This window comes from Rhinoderma darwinii, unplaced genomic scaffold (assembly GCF_050947455.1).
Source record: "Rhinoderma darwinii isolate aRhiDar2 unplaced genomic scaffold, aRhiDar2.hap1 Scaffold_549, whole genome shotgun sequence".
NCBI lineage: Eukaryota > Metazoa > Chordata > Amphibia > Anura > Rhinodermatidae > Rhinoderma > Rhinoderma darwinii.
The window spans coordinates 15,595-32,955 of record NW_027464099.1 but is presented as its reverse complement, the minus strand read 5'-3'; the positions used below and the strand labels follow the sequence as shown (position 1 = coordinate 32,955).

Below are 17,361 nucleotides of genomic sequence, written 5' to 3'. Positions count from 1 at the left end.
CTAGTTGCCTCCAGGAGGCCACAAGAGGGAGACAAGGGACTGCAAAATGGAAAATAGGCATCCACCAACTTTACAGACAACTTCTCCTTGCTCCTACAACCTCCATCCTTGCACAGTTTGTTATTCTTCTAGGTAACATAGTAACAAATCCAAATTGCTGCTCTCTTTGTAGGCAAGCAAGGCTTTGTTGCAACTGCAATTCTTACTTCTTCTTGAAATGTAGGGACGACAGTACATTCCATCACATCCATCTAGTGTACACAGGTAGGTCCATTGTGGCGGGCAGGCGAGCGGGCGGGCTGCTTTATTGGCTGTTTGCTGTTCCCCTACTCCACTCCACTATTTGACTGTTGTGCTGCATCAATCAATCAATCAATCAATCAATCAATCAATCAATCAATCAATCAATCAATCAATCAGTGGCTGGCTCAGGTGCAGCTCTTTAACTTACCTAAAAGGGAGGGCGGAGAGAAGACAAGGAAGGTGAATGAGGTGTTCCAATGTGAAATGCCGGAAACACAGAAACACAGACGACACACAACAAGAGGTGGCAATCTATTCATTAATTGCATTTAATCAATGAGCTCATTATCACTCATGCATTGTCCAACAGGTGTTGAAATAATGGGATTAAAAGGGGAGATCCCTTCAGAAAGACAGAAACAATAGCAAAGACAAAAAACACTTTTGGAATCTGCTTTTAGTCAACACATAAGGAAAGGGTGCACCGGTCCTGGAAATACTGCAATACCAGGTCAATGCGTGGAGTGGACAGAGCAAGCTCTATTTCCATCTCCCTGTTCTAAAAATCCATTTAATATATGGTCCCCAGATAGGGGACGTATCAGATATTAAACTGATAAGAACAGATACTACACTTGATCTTAGCCAAAAGGCCGAGAAGCGATAACCCGAACGGGCCGCGCGTTGCCCGAGCCTGCCCGATACTGCTGTTCAGCCCTTGCAGCGATTCAGCCTACTTCTAGGCAATTCCATGGGGCCCTGCAGGCTCACACACTCACAGCTACACGGGAGGTGAATAAAGGCCGGAGAGGAAGCCAGACAGGATTTGCTTCTTTTGCTTGCACCACAATGCAGTGCTGAAAGAGGAGGAATCTACATAAAAACGCCTTCCTGGCAACGCCCAAATGCCCTGCTGCCATGCAGATAAACACTGGCAGCGGCCGCAAGTGCATGCCCACAGCCACCCCTTGTTCCTTCACACCTTGTATCAGCTGTAATCCAGTCCAGTCCAGTGCTGCCTGCTGAGCAGCACTGACCAACACTGCCTGGGCCCAGGCTTTTATCTCTGAGGCCCCATTATGATGTCAGAAAGCTGGCTCTGGAATCCTGAGGGCTCCACTATGACACGTGCAAAGTTCCGTCTGAACTTTATATAAGACGGTGAGGCTCAGTCAGTCACTCAGTGTTGCCTGAGAGGGCAACACTGCAACAGCCGGCCGCCAGGCTGTCTTTTTTTTGCACAGCTAGTTGCCTCCAGGAGGCCACAAGAGGGAGACAAGGGACTGCAAAATGGAAAATAGGCATCCACCAACTTTACAGACAACTTCTCCTTGCTCCTACAACCTCCATCCTTGCACAGTTTGTTATTCTTCTAGGTAACATAGTAACAAATCCAAATTGCTGCTCTCTTTGTAGGCAAGCAAGGCTTTGTTGCAACTGCAATTCTTACTTCTTCTTGAAATGTAGGGACGACAGTACATTCCATCACATCCATCTAGTGTACACAGGTAGGTCCATTGTGGCGGGCAGGCGAGCGGGCGGGCTGCTTTATTGGCTGTTTGCTGTTCCCCTACTCCACTCCACTATTTGACTGTTGTGCTGCATCAATCAATCAATCAATCAATCAATCAATCAATCAATCAATCAATCAATCAATCAGTGGCTGGCTCAGGTGCAGCTCTTTAACTTACCTAAAAGGGAGGGCGGAGAGAAGACAAGGAAGGTGAATGAGGTGTTCCAATGTGAAATGCCGGAAACACAGAAACACAGACGACACACAACAAGAGGTGGCAATCTATTCATTAATTGCATTTAATCAATGAGCTCATTATCACTCATGCATTGTCCAACAGGTGTTGAAATAATGGGATTAAAAGGGGAGATCCCTTCAGAAAGACAGAAACAATAGCAAAGACAAAAAACACTTTTGGAATCTGCTTTTAGTCAACACATAAGGAAAGGGTGCACCGGTCCTGGAAATACTGCAATACCAGGTCAATGCGTGGAGTGGACAGAGCAAGCTCTATTTCCATCTCCCTGTTCTAAAAATCCATTTAATATATGGTCCCCAGATAGGGGACGTATCAGATATTAAACTGATAAGAACAGATACTACACTTGATCTTAGCCAAAAGGCCGAGAAGCGATAACCCGAACGGGCCGCGCGTTGCCCGAGCCTGCCCGATACTGCTGTTCAGCCCTTGCAGCGATTCAGCCTACTTCTAGGCAATTCCATGGGGCCCTGCAGGCTCACACACTCACAGCTACACGGGAGGTGAATAAAGGCCGGAGAGGAAGCCAGACAGGATTTGCTTCTTTTGCTTGCACCACAATGCAGTGCTGAAAGAGGAGGAATCTACATAAAAACGCCTTCCTGGCAACGCCCAAATGCCCTGCTGCCATGCAGATAAACACTGGCAGCGGCAGCAAGTGCATGCCCACAGCCACCCCTTGTTCCTTCACACCTTGTATCAGCTGTAATCCAGTCCAGTCCAGTGCTGCCTGCTGAGCAGCACTGACCAACACTGCCTGGGCCCAGGCTTTTATCTCTGAGGCCCCATTATGATGTCAGAAAGCTGGCTCTGGAATCCTGAGGGCTCCACTATGACACGTGCAAAGTTCCGTCTGAACTTTATATAAGACGGTGAGGCTCAGTCAGTCACTCAGTGTTGCCTGAGAGGGCAACACTGCAACAGCCGGCCGCCAGGCTGTCTTTTTTTTGCACAGCTAGTTGCCTCCAGGAGGCCACAAGAGGGAGACAAGGGACTGCAAAATGGAAAATAGGCATCCACCAACTTTACAGACAACTTCTCCTTGCTCCTACAACCTCCATCCTTGCACAGTTTGTTATTCTTCTAGGTAACATAGTAACAAATCCAAATTGCTGCTCTCTTTGTAGGCAAGCAAGGCTTTGTTGCAACTGCAATTCTTACTTCTTCTTGAAATGTAGGGACGACAGTACATTCCATCACATCCATCTAGTGTACACAGGTAGGTCCATTGTGGCGGGCAGGCGAGCGGGCGGGCTGCTTTATTGGCTGTTTGCTGTTCCCCTACTCCACTCCACTATTTGACTGTTGTGCTGCATCAATCAATCAATCAATCAATCAATCAATCAATCAATCAATCAATCAATCAGTGGCTGGCTCAGGTGCAGCTCTTTAACTTACCTAAAAGGGAGGGCGGAGAGAAGACAAGGAAGGTGAATGAGGTGTTCCAATGTGAAATGCCGGAAACACAGAAACACAGACGACACACAACAAGAGGTGGCAATCTATTCATTAATTGCATTTAATCAATGAGCTCATTATCACTCATGCATTGTCCAACAGGTGTTGAAATAATGGGATTAAAAGGGGAGATCCCTTCAGAAAGACAGAAACAATAGCAAAGACAAAAAACACTTTTGGAATCTGCTTTTAGTCAACACATAAGGAAAGGGTGCACCGGTCCTGGAAATACTGCAATACCAGGTCAATGCGTGGAGTGGACAGAGCAAGCTCTATTTCCATCTCCCTGTTCTAAAAATCCATTTAATATATGGTCCCCAGATAGGGGACGTATCAGATATTAAACTGATAAGAACAGATACTACACTTGATCTTAGCCAAAAGGCCGAGAAGCGATAACCCGAACGGGCCGCGCGTTGCCCGAGCCTGCCCGATACTGCTGTTCAGCCCTTGCAGCGATTCAGCCTACTTCTAGGCAATTCCATGGGGCCCTGCAGGCTCACACACTCACAGCTACACGGGAGGTGAATAAAGGCCGGAGAGGAAGCCAGACAGGATTTGCTTCTTTTGCTTGCACCACAATGCAGTGCTGAAAGAGGAGGAATCTACATAAAAACGCCTTCCTGGCAACGCCCAAATGCCCTGCTGCCATGCAGATAAACACTGGCAGCGGCAGCAAGTGCATGCCCACAGCCACCCCTTGTTCCTTCACACCTTGTATCAGCTGTAATCCAGTCCAGTCCAGTGCTGCCTGCTGAGCAGCACTGACCAACACTGCCTGGGCCCAGGCTTTTATCTCTGAGGCCCCATTATGATGTCAGAAAGCTGGCTCTGGAATCCTGAGGGCTCCACTATGACACGTGCAAAGTTCCGTCTGAACTTTATATAAGACGGTGAGGCTCAGTCAGTCACTCAGTGTTGCCTGAGAGGGCAACACTGCAACAGCCGGCCGCCAGGCTGTCTTTTTTTTGCACAGCTAGTTGCCTCCAGGAGGCCACAAGAGGGAGACAAGGGACTGCAAAATGGAAAATAGGCATCCACCAACTTTACAGACAACTTCTCCTTGCTCCTACAACCTCCATCCTTGCACAGTTTGTTATTCTTCTAGGTAACATAGTAACAAATCCAAATTGCTGCTCTCTTTGTAGGCAAGCAAGGCTTTGTTGCAACTGCAATTCTTACTTCTTCTTGAAATGTAGGGACGACAGTACATTCCATCACATCCATCTAGTGTACACAGGTAGGTCCATTGTGGCGGGCAGGCGAGCGGGCGGGCTGCTTTATTGGCTGTTTGCTGTTCCCCTACTCCACTCCACTATTTGACTGTTGTGCTGCATCAATCAATCAATCAATCAATCAATCAATCAATCAATCAATCAATCAATCAATCAATCAGTGGCTGGCTCAGGTGCAGCTCTTTAACTTACCTAAAAGGGAGGGCGGAGAGAAGACAAGGAAGGTGAATGAGGTGTTCCAATGTGAAATGCCGGAAACACAGAAACACAGACGACACACAACAAGAGGTGGCAATCTATTCATTAATTGCATTTAATCAATGAGCTCATTATCACTCATGCATTGTCCAACAGGTGTTGAAATAATGGGATTAAAAGGGGAGATCCCTTCAGAAAGACAGAAACAATAGCAAAGACAAAAAACACTTTTGGAATCTGCTTTTAGTCAACACATAAGGAAAGGGTGCACCGGTCCTGGAAATACTGCAATACCAGGTCAATGCGTGGAGTGGACAGAGCAAGCTCTATTTCCATCTCCCTGTTCTAAAAATCCATTTAATATATGGTCCCCAGATAGGGGACGTATCAGATATTAAACTGATAAGAACAGATACTACACTTGATCTTAGCCAAAAGGCCGAGAAGCGATAACCCGAACGGGCCGCGCGTTGCCCGAGCCTGCCCGATACTGCTGTTCAGCCCTTGCAGCGATTCAGCCTACTTCTAGGCAATTCCATGGGGCCCTGCAGGCTCACACACTCACAGCTACACGGGAGGTGAATAAAGGCCGGAGAGGAAGCCAGACAGGATTTGCTTCTTTTGCTTGCACCACAATGCAGTGCTGAAAGAGGAGGAATCTACATAAAAACGCCTTCCTGGCAACGCCCAAATGCCCTGCTGCCATGCAGATAAACACTGGCAGCGGCAGCAAGTGCATGCCCACAGCCACCCCTTGTTCCTTCACACCTTGTATCAGCTGTAATCCAGTCCAGTCCAGTGCTGCCTGCTGAGCAGCACTGACCAACACTGCCTGGGCCCAGGCTTTTATCTCTGAGGCCCCATTATGATGTCAGAAAGCTGGCTCTGGAATCCTGAGGGCTCCACTATGACACGTGCAAAGTTCCGTCTGAACTTTATATAAGACGGTGAGGCTCAGTCAGTCACTCAGTGTTGCCTGAGAGGGCAACACTGCAACAGCCGGCCGCCAGGCTGTCTTTTTTTTGCACAGCTAGTTGCCTCCAGGAGGCCACAAGAGGGAGACAAGGGACTGCAAAATGGAAAATAGGCATCCACCAACTTTACAGACAACTTCTCCTTGCTCCTACAACCTCCATCCTTGCACAGTTTGTTATTCTTCTAGGTAACATAGTAACAAATCCAAATTGCTGCTCTCTTTGTAGGCAAGCAAGGCTTTGTTGCAACTGCAATTCTTACTTCTTCTTGAAATGTAGGGACGACAGTACATTCCATCACATCCATCTAGTGTACACAGGTAGGTCCATTGTGGCGGGCAGGCGAGCGGGCGGGCTGCTTTATTGGCTGTTTGCTGTTCCCCTACTCCACTCCACTATTTGACTGTTGTGCTGCATCAATCAATCAATCAATCAATCAATCAATCAATCAATCAATCAATCAATCAATCAATCAATCAATCAATCAATCAGTGGCTGGCTCAGGTGCAGCTCTTTAACTTACCTAAAAGGGAGGGCGGAGAGAAGACAAGGAAGGTGAATGAGGTGTTCCAATGTGAAATGCCGGAAACACAGAAACACAGACGACACACAACAAGAGGTGGCAATCTATTCATTAATTGCATTTAATCAATGAGCTCATTATCACTCATGCATTGTCCAACAGGTGTTGAAATAATGGGATTAAAAGGGGAGATCCCTTCAGAAAGACAGAAACAATAGCAAAGACAAAAAACACTTTTGGAATCTGCTTTTAGTCAACACATAAGGAAAGGGTGCACCGGTCCTGGAAATACTGCAATACCAGGTCAATGCGTGGAGTGGACAGAGCAAGCTCTATTTCCATCTCCCTGTTCTAAAAATCCATTTAATATATGGTCCCCAGATAGGGGACGTATCAGATATTAAACTGATAAGAACAGATACTACACTTGATCTTAGCCAAAAGGCCGAGAAGCGATAACCCGAACGGGCCGCGCGTTGCCCGAGCCTGCCCGATACTGCTGTTCAGCCCTTGCAGCGATTCAGCCTACTTCTAGGCAATTCCATGGGGCCCTGCAGGCTCACACACTCACAGCTACACGGGAGGTGAATAAAGGCCGGAGAGGAAGCCAGACAGGATTTGCTTCTTTTGCTTGCACCACAATGCAGTGCTGAAAGAGGAGGAATCTACATAAAAACGCCTTCCTGGCAACGCCCAAATGCCCTGCTGCCATGCAGATAAACACTGGCAGCGGCAGCAAGTGCATGCCCACAGCCACCCCTTGTTCCTTCACACCTTGTATCAGCTGTAATCCAGTCCAGTCCAGTGCTGCCTGCTGAGCAGCACTGACCAACACTGCCTGGGCCCAGGCTTTTATCTCTGAGGCCCCATTATGATGTCAGAAAGCTGGCTCTGGAATCCTGAGGGCTCCACTATGACACGTGCAAAGTTCCGTCTGAACTTTATATAAGACGGTGAGGCTCAGTCAGTCACTCAGTGTTGCCTGAGAGGGCAACACTGCAACAGCCGGCCGCCAGGCTGTCTTTTTTTTGCACAGCTAGTTGCCTCCAGGAGGCCACAAGAGGGAGACAAGGGACTGCAAAATGGAAAATAGGCATCCACCAACTTTACAGACAACTTCTCCTTGCTCCTACAACCTCCATCCTTGCACAGTTTGTTATTCTTCTAGGTAACATAGTAACAAATCCAAATTGCTGCTCTCTTTGTAGGCAAGCAAGGCTTTGTTGCAACTGCAATTCTTACTTCTTCTTGAAATGTAGGGACGACAGTACATTCCATCACATCCATCTAGTGTACACAGGTAGGTCCATTGTGGCGGGCAGGCGAGCGGGCGGGCTGCTTTATTGGCTGTTTGCTGTTCCCCTACTCCACTCCACTATTTGACTGTTGTGCTGCATCAATCAATCAATCAATCAATCAATCAATCAATCAATCAATCAGTGGCTGGCTCAGGTGCAGCTCTTTAACTTACCTAAAAGGGAGGGCGGAGAGAAGACAAGGAAGGTGAATGAGGTGTTCCAATGTGAAATGCCGGAAACACAGGAACACAGACGACACACAACAAGAGGTGGCAATCTATTCATTAATTGCATTTAATCAATGAGCTCATTATCACTCATGCATTGTCCAACAGGTGTTGAAATAATGGGATTAAAAGGGGAGATCCCTTCAGAAAGACAGAAACAATAGCAAAGACAAAAAACACTTTTGGAATCTGCTTTTAGTCAACACATAAGGAAAGGGTGCACCGGTCCTGGAAATACTGCAATACCAGGTCAATGCGTGGAGTGGACAGAGCAAGCTCTATTTCCATCTCCCTGTTCTAAAAATCCATTTAATATATGGTCCCCAGATAGGGGACGTATCAGATATTAAACTGATAAGAACAGATACTACACTTGATCTTAGCCAAAAGGCCGAGAAGCGATAACCCGAACGGGCCGCGCGTTGCCCGAGCCTGCCCGATACTGCTGTTCAGCCCTTGCAGCGATTCAGCCTACTTCTAGGCAATTCCATGGGGCCCTGCAGGCTCACACACTCACAGCTACACGGGAGGTGAATAAAGGCCGGAGAGGAAGCCAGACAGGATTTGCTTCTTTTGCTTGCACCACAATGCAGTGCTGAAAGAGGAGGAATCTACATAAAAACGCCTTCCTGGCAACGCCCAAATGCCCTGCTGCCATGCAGATAAACACTGGCAGCGGCAGCAAGTGCATGCCCACAGCCACCCCTTGTTCCTTCACACCTTGTATCAGCTGTAATCCAGTCCAGTCCAGTGCTGCCTGCTGAGCAGCACTGACCAACACTGCCTGGGCCCAGGCTTTTATCTCTGAGGCCCCATTATGATGTCAGAAAGCTGGCTCTGGAATCCTGAGGGCTCCACTATGACACGTGCAAAGTTCCGTCTGAACTTTATATAAGACGGTGAGGCTCAGTCAGTCACTCAGTGTTGCCTGAGAGGGCAACACTGCAACAGCCGGCCGCCAGGCTGTCTTTTTTTTGCACAGCTAGTTGCCTCCAGGAGGCCACAAGAGGGAGACAAGGGACTGCAAAATGGAAAATAGGCATCCACCAACTTTACAGACAACTTCTCCTTGCTCCTACAACCTCCATCCTTGCACAGTTTGTTATTCTTCTAGGTAACATAGTAACAAATCCAAATTGCTGCTCTCTTTGTAGGCAAGCAAGGCTTTGTTGCAACTGCAATTCTTACTTCTTCTTGAAATGTAGGGACGACAGTACATTCCATCACATCCATCTAGTGTACACAGGTAGGTCCATTGTGGCGGGCAGGCGAGCGGGCGGGCTGCTTTATTGGCTGTTTGCTGTTCCCCTACTCCACTCCACTATTTGACTGTTGTGCTGCATCAATCAATCAATCAATCAATCAATCAATCAATCAATCAATCAATCAGTGGCTGGCTCAGGTGCAGCTCTTTAACTTACCTAAAAGGGAGGGCGGAGAGAAGACAAGGAAGGTGAATGAGGTGTTCCAATGTGAAATGCCGGAAACACAGAAACACAGACGACACACAACAAGAGGTGGCAATCTATTCATTAATTGCATTTAATCAATGAGCTCATTATCACTCATGCATTGTCCAACAGGTGTTGAAATAATGGGATTAAAAGGGGAGATCCCTTCAGAAAGACAGAAACAATAGCAAAGACAAAAAACACTTTTGGAATCTGCTTTTAGTCAACACATAAGGAAAGGGTGCACCGGTCCTGGAAATACTGCAATACCAGGTCAATGCGTGGAGTGGACAGAGCAAGCTCTATTTCCATCTCCCTGTTCTAAAAATCCATTTAATATATGGTCCCCAGATAGGGGACGTATCAGATATTAAACTGATAAGAACAGATACTACACTTGATCTTAGCCAAAAGGCCGAGAAGCGATAACCCGAACGGGCCGCGCGTTGCCCGAGCCTGCCCGATACTGCTGTTCAGCCCTTGCAGCGATTCAGCCTACTTCTAGGCAATTCCATGGGGCCCTGCAGGCTCACACACTCACAGCTACACGGGAGGTGAATAAAGGCCGGAGAGGAAGCCAGACAGGATTTGCTTCTTTTGCTTGCACCACAATGCAGTGCTGAAAGAGGAGGAATCTACATAAAAACGCCTTCCTGGCAACGCCCAAATGCCCTGCTGCCATGCAGATAAACACTGGCAGCGGCAGCAAGTGCATGCCCACAGCCACCCCTTGTTCCTTCACACCTTGTATCAGCTGTAATCCAGTCCAGTCCAGTGCTGCCTGCTGAGCAGCACTGACCAACACTGCCTGGGCCCAGGCTTTTATCTCTGAGGCCCCATTATGATGTCAGAAAGCTGGCTCTGGAATCCTGAGGGCTCCACTATGACACGTGCAAAGTTCCGTCTGAACTTTATATAAGACGGTGAGGCTCAGTCAGTCACTCAGTGTTGCCTGAGAGGGCAACACTGCAACAGACGGCCGCCAGGCTGTCTTTTTTTTGCACAGCTAGTTGCCTCCAGGAGGCCACAAGAGGGAGACAAGGGACTGTAAAATGGAAAATAGGCATCCACCAACTTTACAGACAACTTCTCCTTGCTCCTACAACCTCCATCCTTGCACAGTTTGTTATTCTTCTAGGTAACATAGTAACAAATCCAAATTGCTGCTCTCTTTGTAGGCAAGCAAGGCTTTGTTGCAACTGCAATTCTTACTTCTTCTTGAAATGTAGGGACGACAGTACATTCCATCACATCCATCTAGTGTACACAGGTAGGTCCATTGTGGCGGGCAGGCGAGCGGGCGGGCTGCTTTATTGGCTGTTTGCTGTTCCCCTACTCCACTCCACTATTTGACTGTTGTGCTGCATCAATCAATCAATCAATCAATCAATCAATCAATCAATCAATCAATCAATCAATCAATCAATCAGTGGCTGGCTCAGGTGCAGCTCTTTAACTTACCTAAAAGGGAGGGCGGAGAGAAGACAAGGAAGGTGAATGAGGTGTTCCAATGTGAAATGCCGGAAACACAGAAACACAGACGACACACAACAAGAGGTGGCAATCTATTCATTAATTGCATTTAATCAATGAGCTCATTATCACTCATGCATTGTCCAACAGGTGTTGAAATAATGGGATTAAAAGGGGAGATCCCTTCAGAAAGACAGAAACAATAGCAAAGACAAAAAACACTTTTGGAATCTGCTTTTAGTCAACACATAAGGAAAGGGTGCACCGGTCCTGGAAATACTGCAATACCAGGTCAATGCGTGGAGTGGACAGAGCAAGCTCTATTTCCATCTCCCTGTTCTAAAAATCCATTTAATATATGGTCCCCAGATAGGGGACGTATCAGATATTAAACTGATAAGAACAGATACTACACTTGATCTTAGCCAAAAGGCCGAGAAGCGATAACCCGAACGGGCCGCGCGTTGCCCGAGCCTGCCCGATACTGCTGTTCAGCCCTTGCAGCGATTCAGCCTACTTCTAGGCAATTCCATGGGGCCCTGCAGGCTCACACACTCACAGCTACACGGGAGGTGAATAAAGGCCGGAGAGGAAGCCAGACAGGATTTGCTTCTTTTGCTTGCACCACAATGCAGTGCTGAAAGAGGAGGAATCTACATAAAAACGCCTTCCTGGCAACGCCCAAATGCCCTGCTGCCATGCAGATAAACACTGGCAGCGGCAGCAAGTGCATGCCCACAGCCACCCCTTGTTCCTTCACACCTTGTATCAGCTGTAATCCAGTCCAGTCCAGTGCTGCCTGCTGAGCAGCACTGACCAACACTGCCTGGGCCCAGGCTTTTATCTCTGAGGCCCCATTATGATGTCAGAAAGCTGGCTCTGGAATCCTGAGGGCTCCACTATGACACGTGCAAAGTTCCGTCTGAACTTTATATAAGACGGTGAGGCTCAGTCAGTCACTCAGTGTTGCCTGAGAGGGCAACACTGCAACAGCCGGCCGCCAGGCTGTCTTTTTTTTGCACAGCTAGTTGCCTCCAGGAGGCCACAAGAGGGAGACAAGGGACTGCAAAATGGAAAATAGGCATCCACCAACTTTACAGACAACTTCTCCTTGCTCCTACAACCTCCATCCTTGCACAGTTTGTTATTCTTCTAGGTAACATAGTAACAAATCCAAATTGCTGCTCTCTTTGTAGGCAAGCAAGGCTTTGTTGCAACTGCAATTCTTACTTCTTCTTGAAATGTAGGGACGACAGTACATTCCATCACATCCATCTAGTGTACACAGGTAGGTCCATTGTGGCGGGCAGGCGAGCGGGCGGGCTGCTTTATTGGCTGTTTGCTGTTCCCCTACTCCACTCCACTATTTGACTGTTGTGCTGCATCAATCAATCAATCAATCAATCAATCAATCAATCAATCAATCAATCAATCAATCAATCAATCAATCAGTGGCTGGCTCAGGTGCAGCTCTTTAACTTACCTAAAAGGGAGGGCGGAGAGAAGACAAGGAAGGTGAATGAGGTGTTCCAATGTGAAATGCCGGAAACACAGAAACACAGACGACACACAACAAGAGGTGGCAATCTATTCATTAATTGCATTTAATCAATGAGCTCATTATCACTCATGCATTGTCCAACAGGTGTTGAAATAATGGGATTAAAAGGGGAGATCCCTTCAGAAAGACAGAAACAATAGCAAAGACAAAAAACACTTTTGGAATCTGCTTTTAGTCAACACATAAGGAAAGGGTGCACCGGTCCTGGAAATACTGCAATACCAGGTCAATGCGTGGAGTGGACAGAGCAAGCTCTATTTCCATCTCCCTGTTCTAAAAATCCATTTAATATATGGTCCCCAGATAGGGGACGTATCAGATATTAAACTGATAAGAACAGATACTACACTTGATCTTAGCCAAAAGGCCAAGAAGCGATAACCCGAACGGGCCGCGCGTTGCCCGAGCCTGCCCGATACTGCTGTTCAGCCCTTGCAGCGATTCAGCCTACTTCTAGGCAATTCCATGGGGCCCTGCAGGCTCACACACTCACAGCTACACGGGAGGTGAATAAAGGCCGGAGAGGAAGCCAGACAGGATTTGCTTCTTTTGCTTGCACCACAATGCAGTGCTGAAAGAGGAGGAATCTACATAAAAACGCCTTCCTGGCAACGCCCAAATGCCCTGCTGCCATGCAGATAAACACTGGCAGCGGCAGCAAGTGCATGCCCACAGCCACCCCTTGTTCCTTCACACCTTGTATCAGCTGTAATCCAGTCCAGTCCAGTGCTGCCTGCTGAGCAGCACTGACCAACACTGCCTGGGCCCAGGCTTTTATCTCTGAGGCCCCATTATGATGTCAGAAAGCTGGCTCTGGAATCCTGAGGGCTCCACTATGACACGTGCAAAGTTCCGTCTGAACTTTATATAAGACGGTGAGGCTCAGTCAGTCACTCAGTGTTGCCTGAGAGGGCAACACTGCAACAGCCGGCCGCCAGGCTGTCTTTTTTTTGCACAGCTAGTTGCCTCCAGGAGGCCACAAGAGGGAGACAAGGGACTGCAAAATGGAAAATAGGCATCCACCAACTTTACAGACAACTTCTCCTTGCTCCTACAACCTCCATCCTTGCACAGTTTGTTATTCTTCTAGGTAACATAGTAACAAATCCAAATTGCTGCTCTCTTTGTAGGCAAGCAAGGCTTTGTTGCAACTGCAATTCTTACTTCTTCTTGAAATGTAGGGACGACAGTACATTCCATCACATCCATCTAGTGTACACAGGTAGGTCCATTGTGGCGGGCAGGCGAGCGGGCGGGCTGCTTTATTGGCTGTTTGCTGTTCCCCTACTCCACTCCACTATTTGACTGTTGTGCTGCATCAATCAATCAATCAATCAATCAATCAATCAATCAATCAATCAGTGGCTGGCTCAGGTGCAGCTCTTTAACTTACCTAAAAGGGAGGGCGGAGAGAAGACAAGGAAGGTGAATGAGGTGTTCCAATGTGAAATGCCGGAAACACAGAAACACAGACGACACACAACAAGAGGTGGCAATCTATTCATTAATTGCATTTAATCAATGAGCTCATTATCACTCATGCATTGTCCAACAGGTGTTGAAATAATGGGATTAAAAGGGGAGATCCCTTCAGAAAGACAGAAACAATAGCAAAGACAAAAAACACTTTTGGAATCTGCTTTTAGTCAACACATAAGGAAAGGGTGCACCGGTCCTGGAAATACTGCAATACCAGGTCAATGCGTGGAGTGGACAGAGCAAGCTCTATTTCCATCTCCCTGTTCTAAAAATCCATTTAATATATGGTCCCCAGATAGGGGACGTATCAGATATTAAACTGATAAGAACAGATACTACACTTGATCTTAGCCAAAAGGCCGAGAAGCGATAACCCGAACGGGCCGCGCGTTGCCCGAGCCTGCCCGATACTGCTGTTCAGCCCTTGCAGCGATTCAGCCTACTTCTAGGCAATTCCATGGGGCCCTGCAGGCTCACACACTCACAGCTACACGGGAGGTGAATAAAGGCCGGAGAGGAAGCCAGACAGGATTTGCTTCTTTTGCTTGCACCACAATGCAGTGCTGAAAGAGGAGGAATCTACATAAAAACGCCTTCCTGGCAACGCCCAAATGCCCTGCTGCCATGCAGATAAACACTGGCAGCGGCAGCAAGTGCATGCCCACAGCCACCCCTTGTTCCTTCACACCTTGTATCAGCTGTAATCCAGTCCAGTCCAGTGCTGCCTGCTGAGCAGCACTGACCAACACTGCCTGGGCCCAGGCTTTTATCTCTGAGGCCCCATTATGATGTCAGAAAGCTGGCTCTGGAATCCTGAGGGCTCCACTATGACACGTGCAAAGTTCCGTCTGAACTTTATATAAGACGGTGAGGCTCAGTCAGTCACTCAGTGTTGCCTGAGAGGGCAACACTGCAACAGCCGGCCGCCAGGCTGTCTTTTTTTTGCACAGCTAGTTGCCTCCAGGAGGCCACAAGAGGGAGACAAGGGACTGCAAAATGGAAAATAGGCATCCACCAACTTTACAGACAACTTCTCCTTGCTCCTACAACCTCCATCCTTGCACAGTTTGTTATTCTTCTAGGTAACATAGTAACAAATCCAAATTGCTGCTCTCTTTGTAGGCAAGCAAGGCTTTGTTGCAACTGCAATTCTTACTTCTTCTTGAAATGTAGGGACGACAGTACATTCCATCACATCCATCTAGTGTACACAGGTAGGTCCATTGTGGCGGGCAGGCGAGCGGGCGGGCTGCTTTATTGGCTGTTTGCTGTTCCCCTACTCCACTCCACTATTTGACTGTTGTGCTGCATCAATCAATCAATCAATCAATCAATCAATCAATCAATCAATCAATCAATCAGTGGCTGGCTCAGGTGCAGCTCTTTAACTTACCTAAAAGGGAGGGCGGAGAGAAGACAAGGAAGGTGAATGAGGTGTTCCAATGTGAAATGCCGGAAACACAGAAACACAGACGACACACAACAAGAGGTGGCAATCTATTCATTAATTGCATTTAATCAATGAGCTCATTATCACTCATGCATTGTCCAACAGGTGTTGAAATAATGGGATTAAAAGGGGAGATCCCTTCAGAAAGACAGAAACAATAGCAAAGACAAAAAACACTTTTGGAATCTGCTTTTAGTCAACACATAAGGAAAGGGTGCACCGGTCCTGGAAATACTGCAATACCAGGTCAATGCGTGGAGTGGACAGAGCAAGCTCTATTTCCATCTCCCTGTTCTAAAAATCCATTTAATATATGGTCCCCAGATAGGGGACGTATCAGATATTAAACTGATAAGAACAGATACTACACTTGATCTTAGCCAAAAGGCCGAGAAGCGATAACCCGAACGGGCCGCGCGTTGCCCGAGCCTGCCCGATACTGCTGTTCAGCCCTTGCAGCGATTCAGCCTACTTCTAGGCAATTCCATGGGGCCCTGCAGGCTCACACACTCACAGCTACACGGGAGGTGAATAAAGGCCGGAGAGGAAGCCAGACAGGATTTGCTTCTTTTGCTTGCACCACAATGCAGTGCTGAAAGAGGAGGAATCTACATAAAAACGCCTTCCTGGCAACGCCCAAATGCCCTGCTGCCATGCAGATAAACACTGGCAGCGGCAGCAAGTGCATGCCCACAGCCACCCCTTGTTCCTTCACACCTTGTATCAGCTGTAATCCAGTCCAGTCCAGTGCTGCCTGCTGAGCAGCACTGACCAACACTGCCTGGGCCCAGGCTTTTATCTCTGAGGCCCCATTATGATGTCAGAAAGCTGGCTCTGGAATCCTGAGGGCTCCACTATGACACGTGCAAAGTTCCGTCTGAACTTTATATAAGACGGTGAGGCTCAGTCAGTCACTCAGTGTTGCCTGAGAGGGCAACACTGCAACAGCCGGCCGCCAGGCTGTCTTTTTTTTGCACAGCTAGTTGCCTCCAGGAGGCCACAAGAGGGAGACAAGGGACTGCAAAATGGAAAATAGGCATCCACCAACTTTACAGACAACTTCTCCTTGCTCCTACAACCTCCATCCTTGCACAGTTTGTTATTCTTCTAGGTAACATAGTAACAAATCCAAATTGCTGCTCTCTTTGTAGGCAAGCAAGGCTTTGTTGCAACTGCAATTCTTACTTCTTCTTGAAATGTAGGGACGACAGTACATTCCATCACATCCATCTAGTGTACACAGGTAGGTCCATTGTGGCGGGCAGGCGAGCGGGCGGGCTGCTTTATTGGCTGTTTGCTGTTCCCCTACTCCACTCCACTATTTGACTGTTGTGCTGCATCAATCAATCAATCAATCAATCAATCAATCAATCAATCAGTGGCTGGCTCAGGTGCAGCTCTTTAACTTACCTAAAAGTGAGGGCGGAGAGAAGACAAGGAAGGTGAATGAGGTGTTCCAATGTGAAATGCCGGAAACACAGAAACACAGACGACACACAACAAGAGGTGGCAATCTATTCATTAATTGCATTTAATCAATGAGCTCATTATCACTCATGCATTGTCCAACAGGTGTTGAAATAATGGGATTAAAAGGGGAGATCCCTTCAGAAAGACAGAAACAATAGCAAAGACAAAAAACACTTTTGGAATCTGCTTTTAGTCAACACATAAGGAAAGGGTGCACCGGTCCTGGAAATACTGCAATACCAGGTCAATGCGTGGAGTGGACAGAGCAAGCTCTATTTCCATCTCCCTGTTCTAAAAATCCATTTAATATATGGTCCCCAGACAGGGGACGTATCAGATATTAAACTGATAAGAACAGATACTACACTTGATCTTAGCCAAAAGGCCGAGAAGCGATAACCCGAACGGGTCGCGCGTTGCCCGAGCCTGCCCGATACTGCTGTTCAGCCCTTGCAGCGATTCAGCCTACTTCTAGGCAATTCCATGGGGCCCTGCAGGCTCACACACTCACAGCTACACGGGAGGTGAATAAAGGCCGGAGAGGAAGCC

At 47.6% G+C, this 17,361-nt stretch overlaps 12 non-coding genes across 12 annotated transcripts; all 12 read right to left on the bottom strand.

Moving 5' to 3' along the window:
- Positions 1 to 717: 717 nt before the first annotated feature.
- On the bottom strand, positions 718 to 908 carry LOC142723443 (U2 spliceosomal RNA). The gene has a single exon (XR_012875639.1). It is a non-coding gene; the product is annotated as a U2 spliceosomal RNA (small nuclear RNA).
- Positions 909 to 2,200: 1,292 nt separating this feature from the next.
- On the bottom strand, positions 2,201 to 2,391 carry LOC142723442 (U2 spliceosomal RNA). Its single transcript, XR_012875638.1, has one exon. It is a non-coding gene; the product is annotated as a U2 spliceosomal RNA (small nuclear RNA).
- A 1,288-nt stretch (positions 2,392 to 3,679) lies between these two features.
- Positions 3,680 to 3,870, bottom strand: LOC142723439 (U2 spliceosomal RNA). Its single transcript, XR_012875637.1, has one exon. It is a non-coding gene; the product is annotated as a U2 spliceosomal RNA (small nuclear RNA).
- Positions 3,871 to 5,166: 1,296 nt separating this feature from the next.
- Positions 5,167 to 5,357, bottom strand: LOC142723438 (U2 spliceosomal RNA). The gene has a single exon (XR_012875636.1). It is a non-coding gene; the product is annotated as a U2 spliceosomal RNA (small nuclear RNA).
- A 1,312-nt stretch (positions 5,358 to 6,669) lies between these two features.
- On the bottom strand, positions 6,670 to 6,860 carry LOC142723436 (U2 spliceosomal RNA). The gene has a single exon (XR_012875634.1). It is a non-coding gene; the product is annotated as a U2 spliceosomal RNA (small nuclear RNA).
- A 1,280-nt stretch (positions 6,861 to 8,140) lies between these two features.
- Positions 8,141 to 8,331, bottom strand: LOC142723424 (U2 spliceosomal RNA). Its single transcript, XR_012875624.1, has one exon. It is a non-coding gene; the product is annotated as a U2 spliceosomal RNA (small nuclear RNA).
- A 1,284-nt stretch (positions 8,332 to 9,615) lies between these two features.
- Positions 9,616 to 9,806, bottom strand: LOC142723411 (U2 spliceosomal RNA). The gene has a single exon (XR_012875612.1). It is a non-coding gene; the product is annotated as a U2 spliceosomal RNA (small nuclear RNA).
- Positions 9,807 to 11,106: 1,300 nt separating this feature from the next.
- On the bottom strand, positions 11,107 to 11,297 carry LOC142723399 (U2 spliceosomal RNA). Its single transcript, XR_012875601.1, has one exon. It is a non-coding gene; the product is annotated as a U2 spliceosomal RNA (small nuclear RNA).
- Positions 11,298 to 12,601: 1,304 nt separating this feature from the next.
- Positions 12,602 to 12,792, bottom strand: LOC142723421 (U2 spliceosomal RNA). The gene has a single exon (XR_012875621.1). It is a non-coding gene; the product is annotated as a U2 spliceosomal RNA (small nuclear RNA).
- A 1,280-nt stretch (positions 12,793 to 14,072) lies between these two features.
- Positions 14,073 to 14,263, bottom strand: LOC142723387 (U2 spliceosomal RNA). Its single transcript, XR_012875590.1, has one exon. It is a non-coding gene; the product is annotated as a U2 spliceosomal RNA (small nuclear RNA).
- A 1,288-nt stretch (positions 14,264 to 15,551) lies between these two features.
- Positions 15,552 to 15,742, bottom strand: LOC142723375 (U2 spliceosomal RNA). Its single transcript, XR_012875579.1, has one exon. It is a non-coding gene; the product is annotated as a U2 spliceosomal RNA (small nuclear RNA).
- A 1,276-nt stretch (positions 15,743 to 17,018) lies between these two features.
- Positions 17,019 to 17,209, bottom strand: LOC142723430 (U2 spliceosomal RNA). Its single transcript, XR_012875629.1, has one exon. It is a non-coding gene; the product is annotated as a U2 spliceosomal RNA (small nuclear RNA).
- Positions 17,210 to 17,361: the final 152 nt, after the last annotated feature.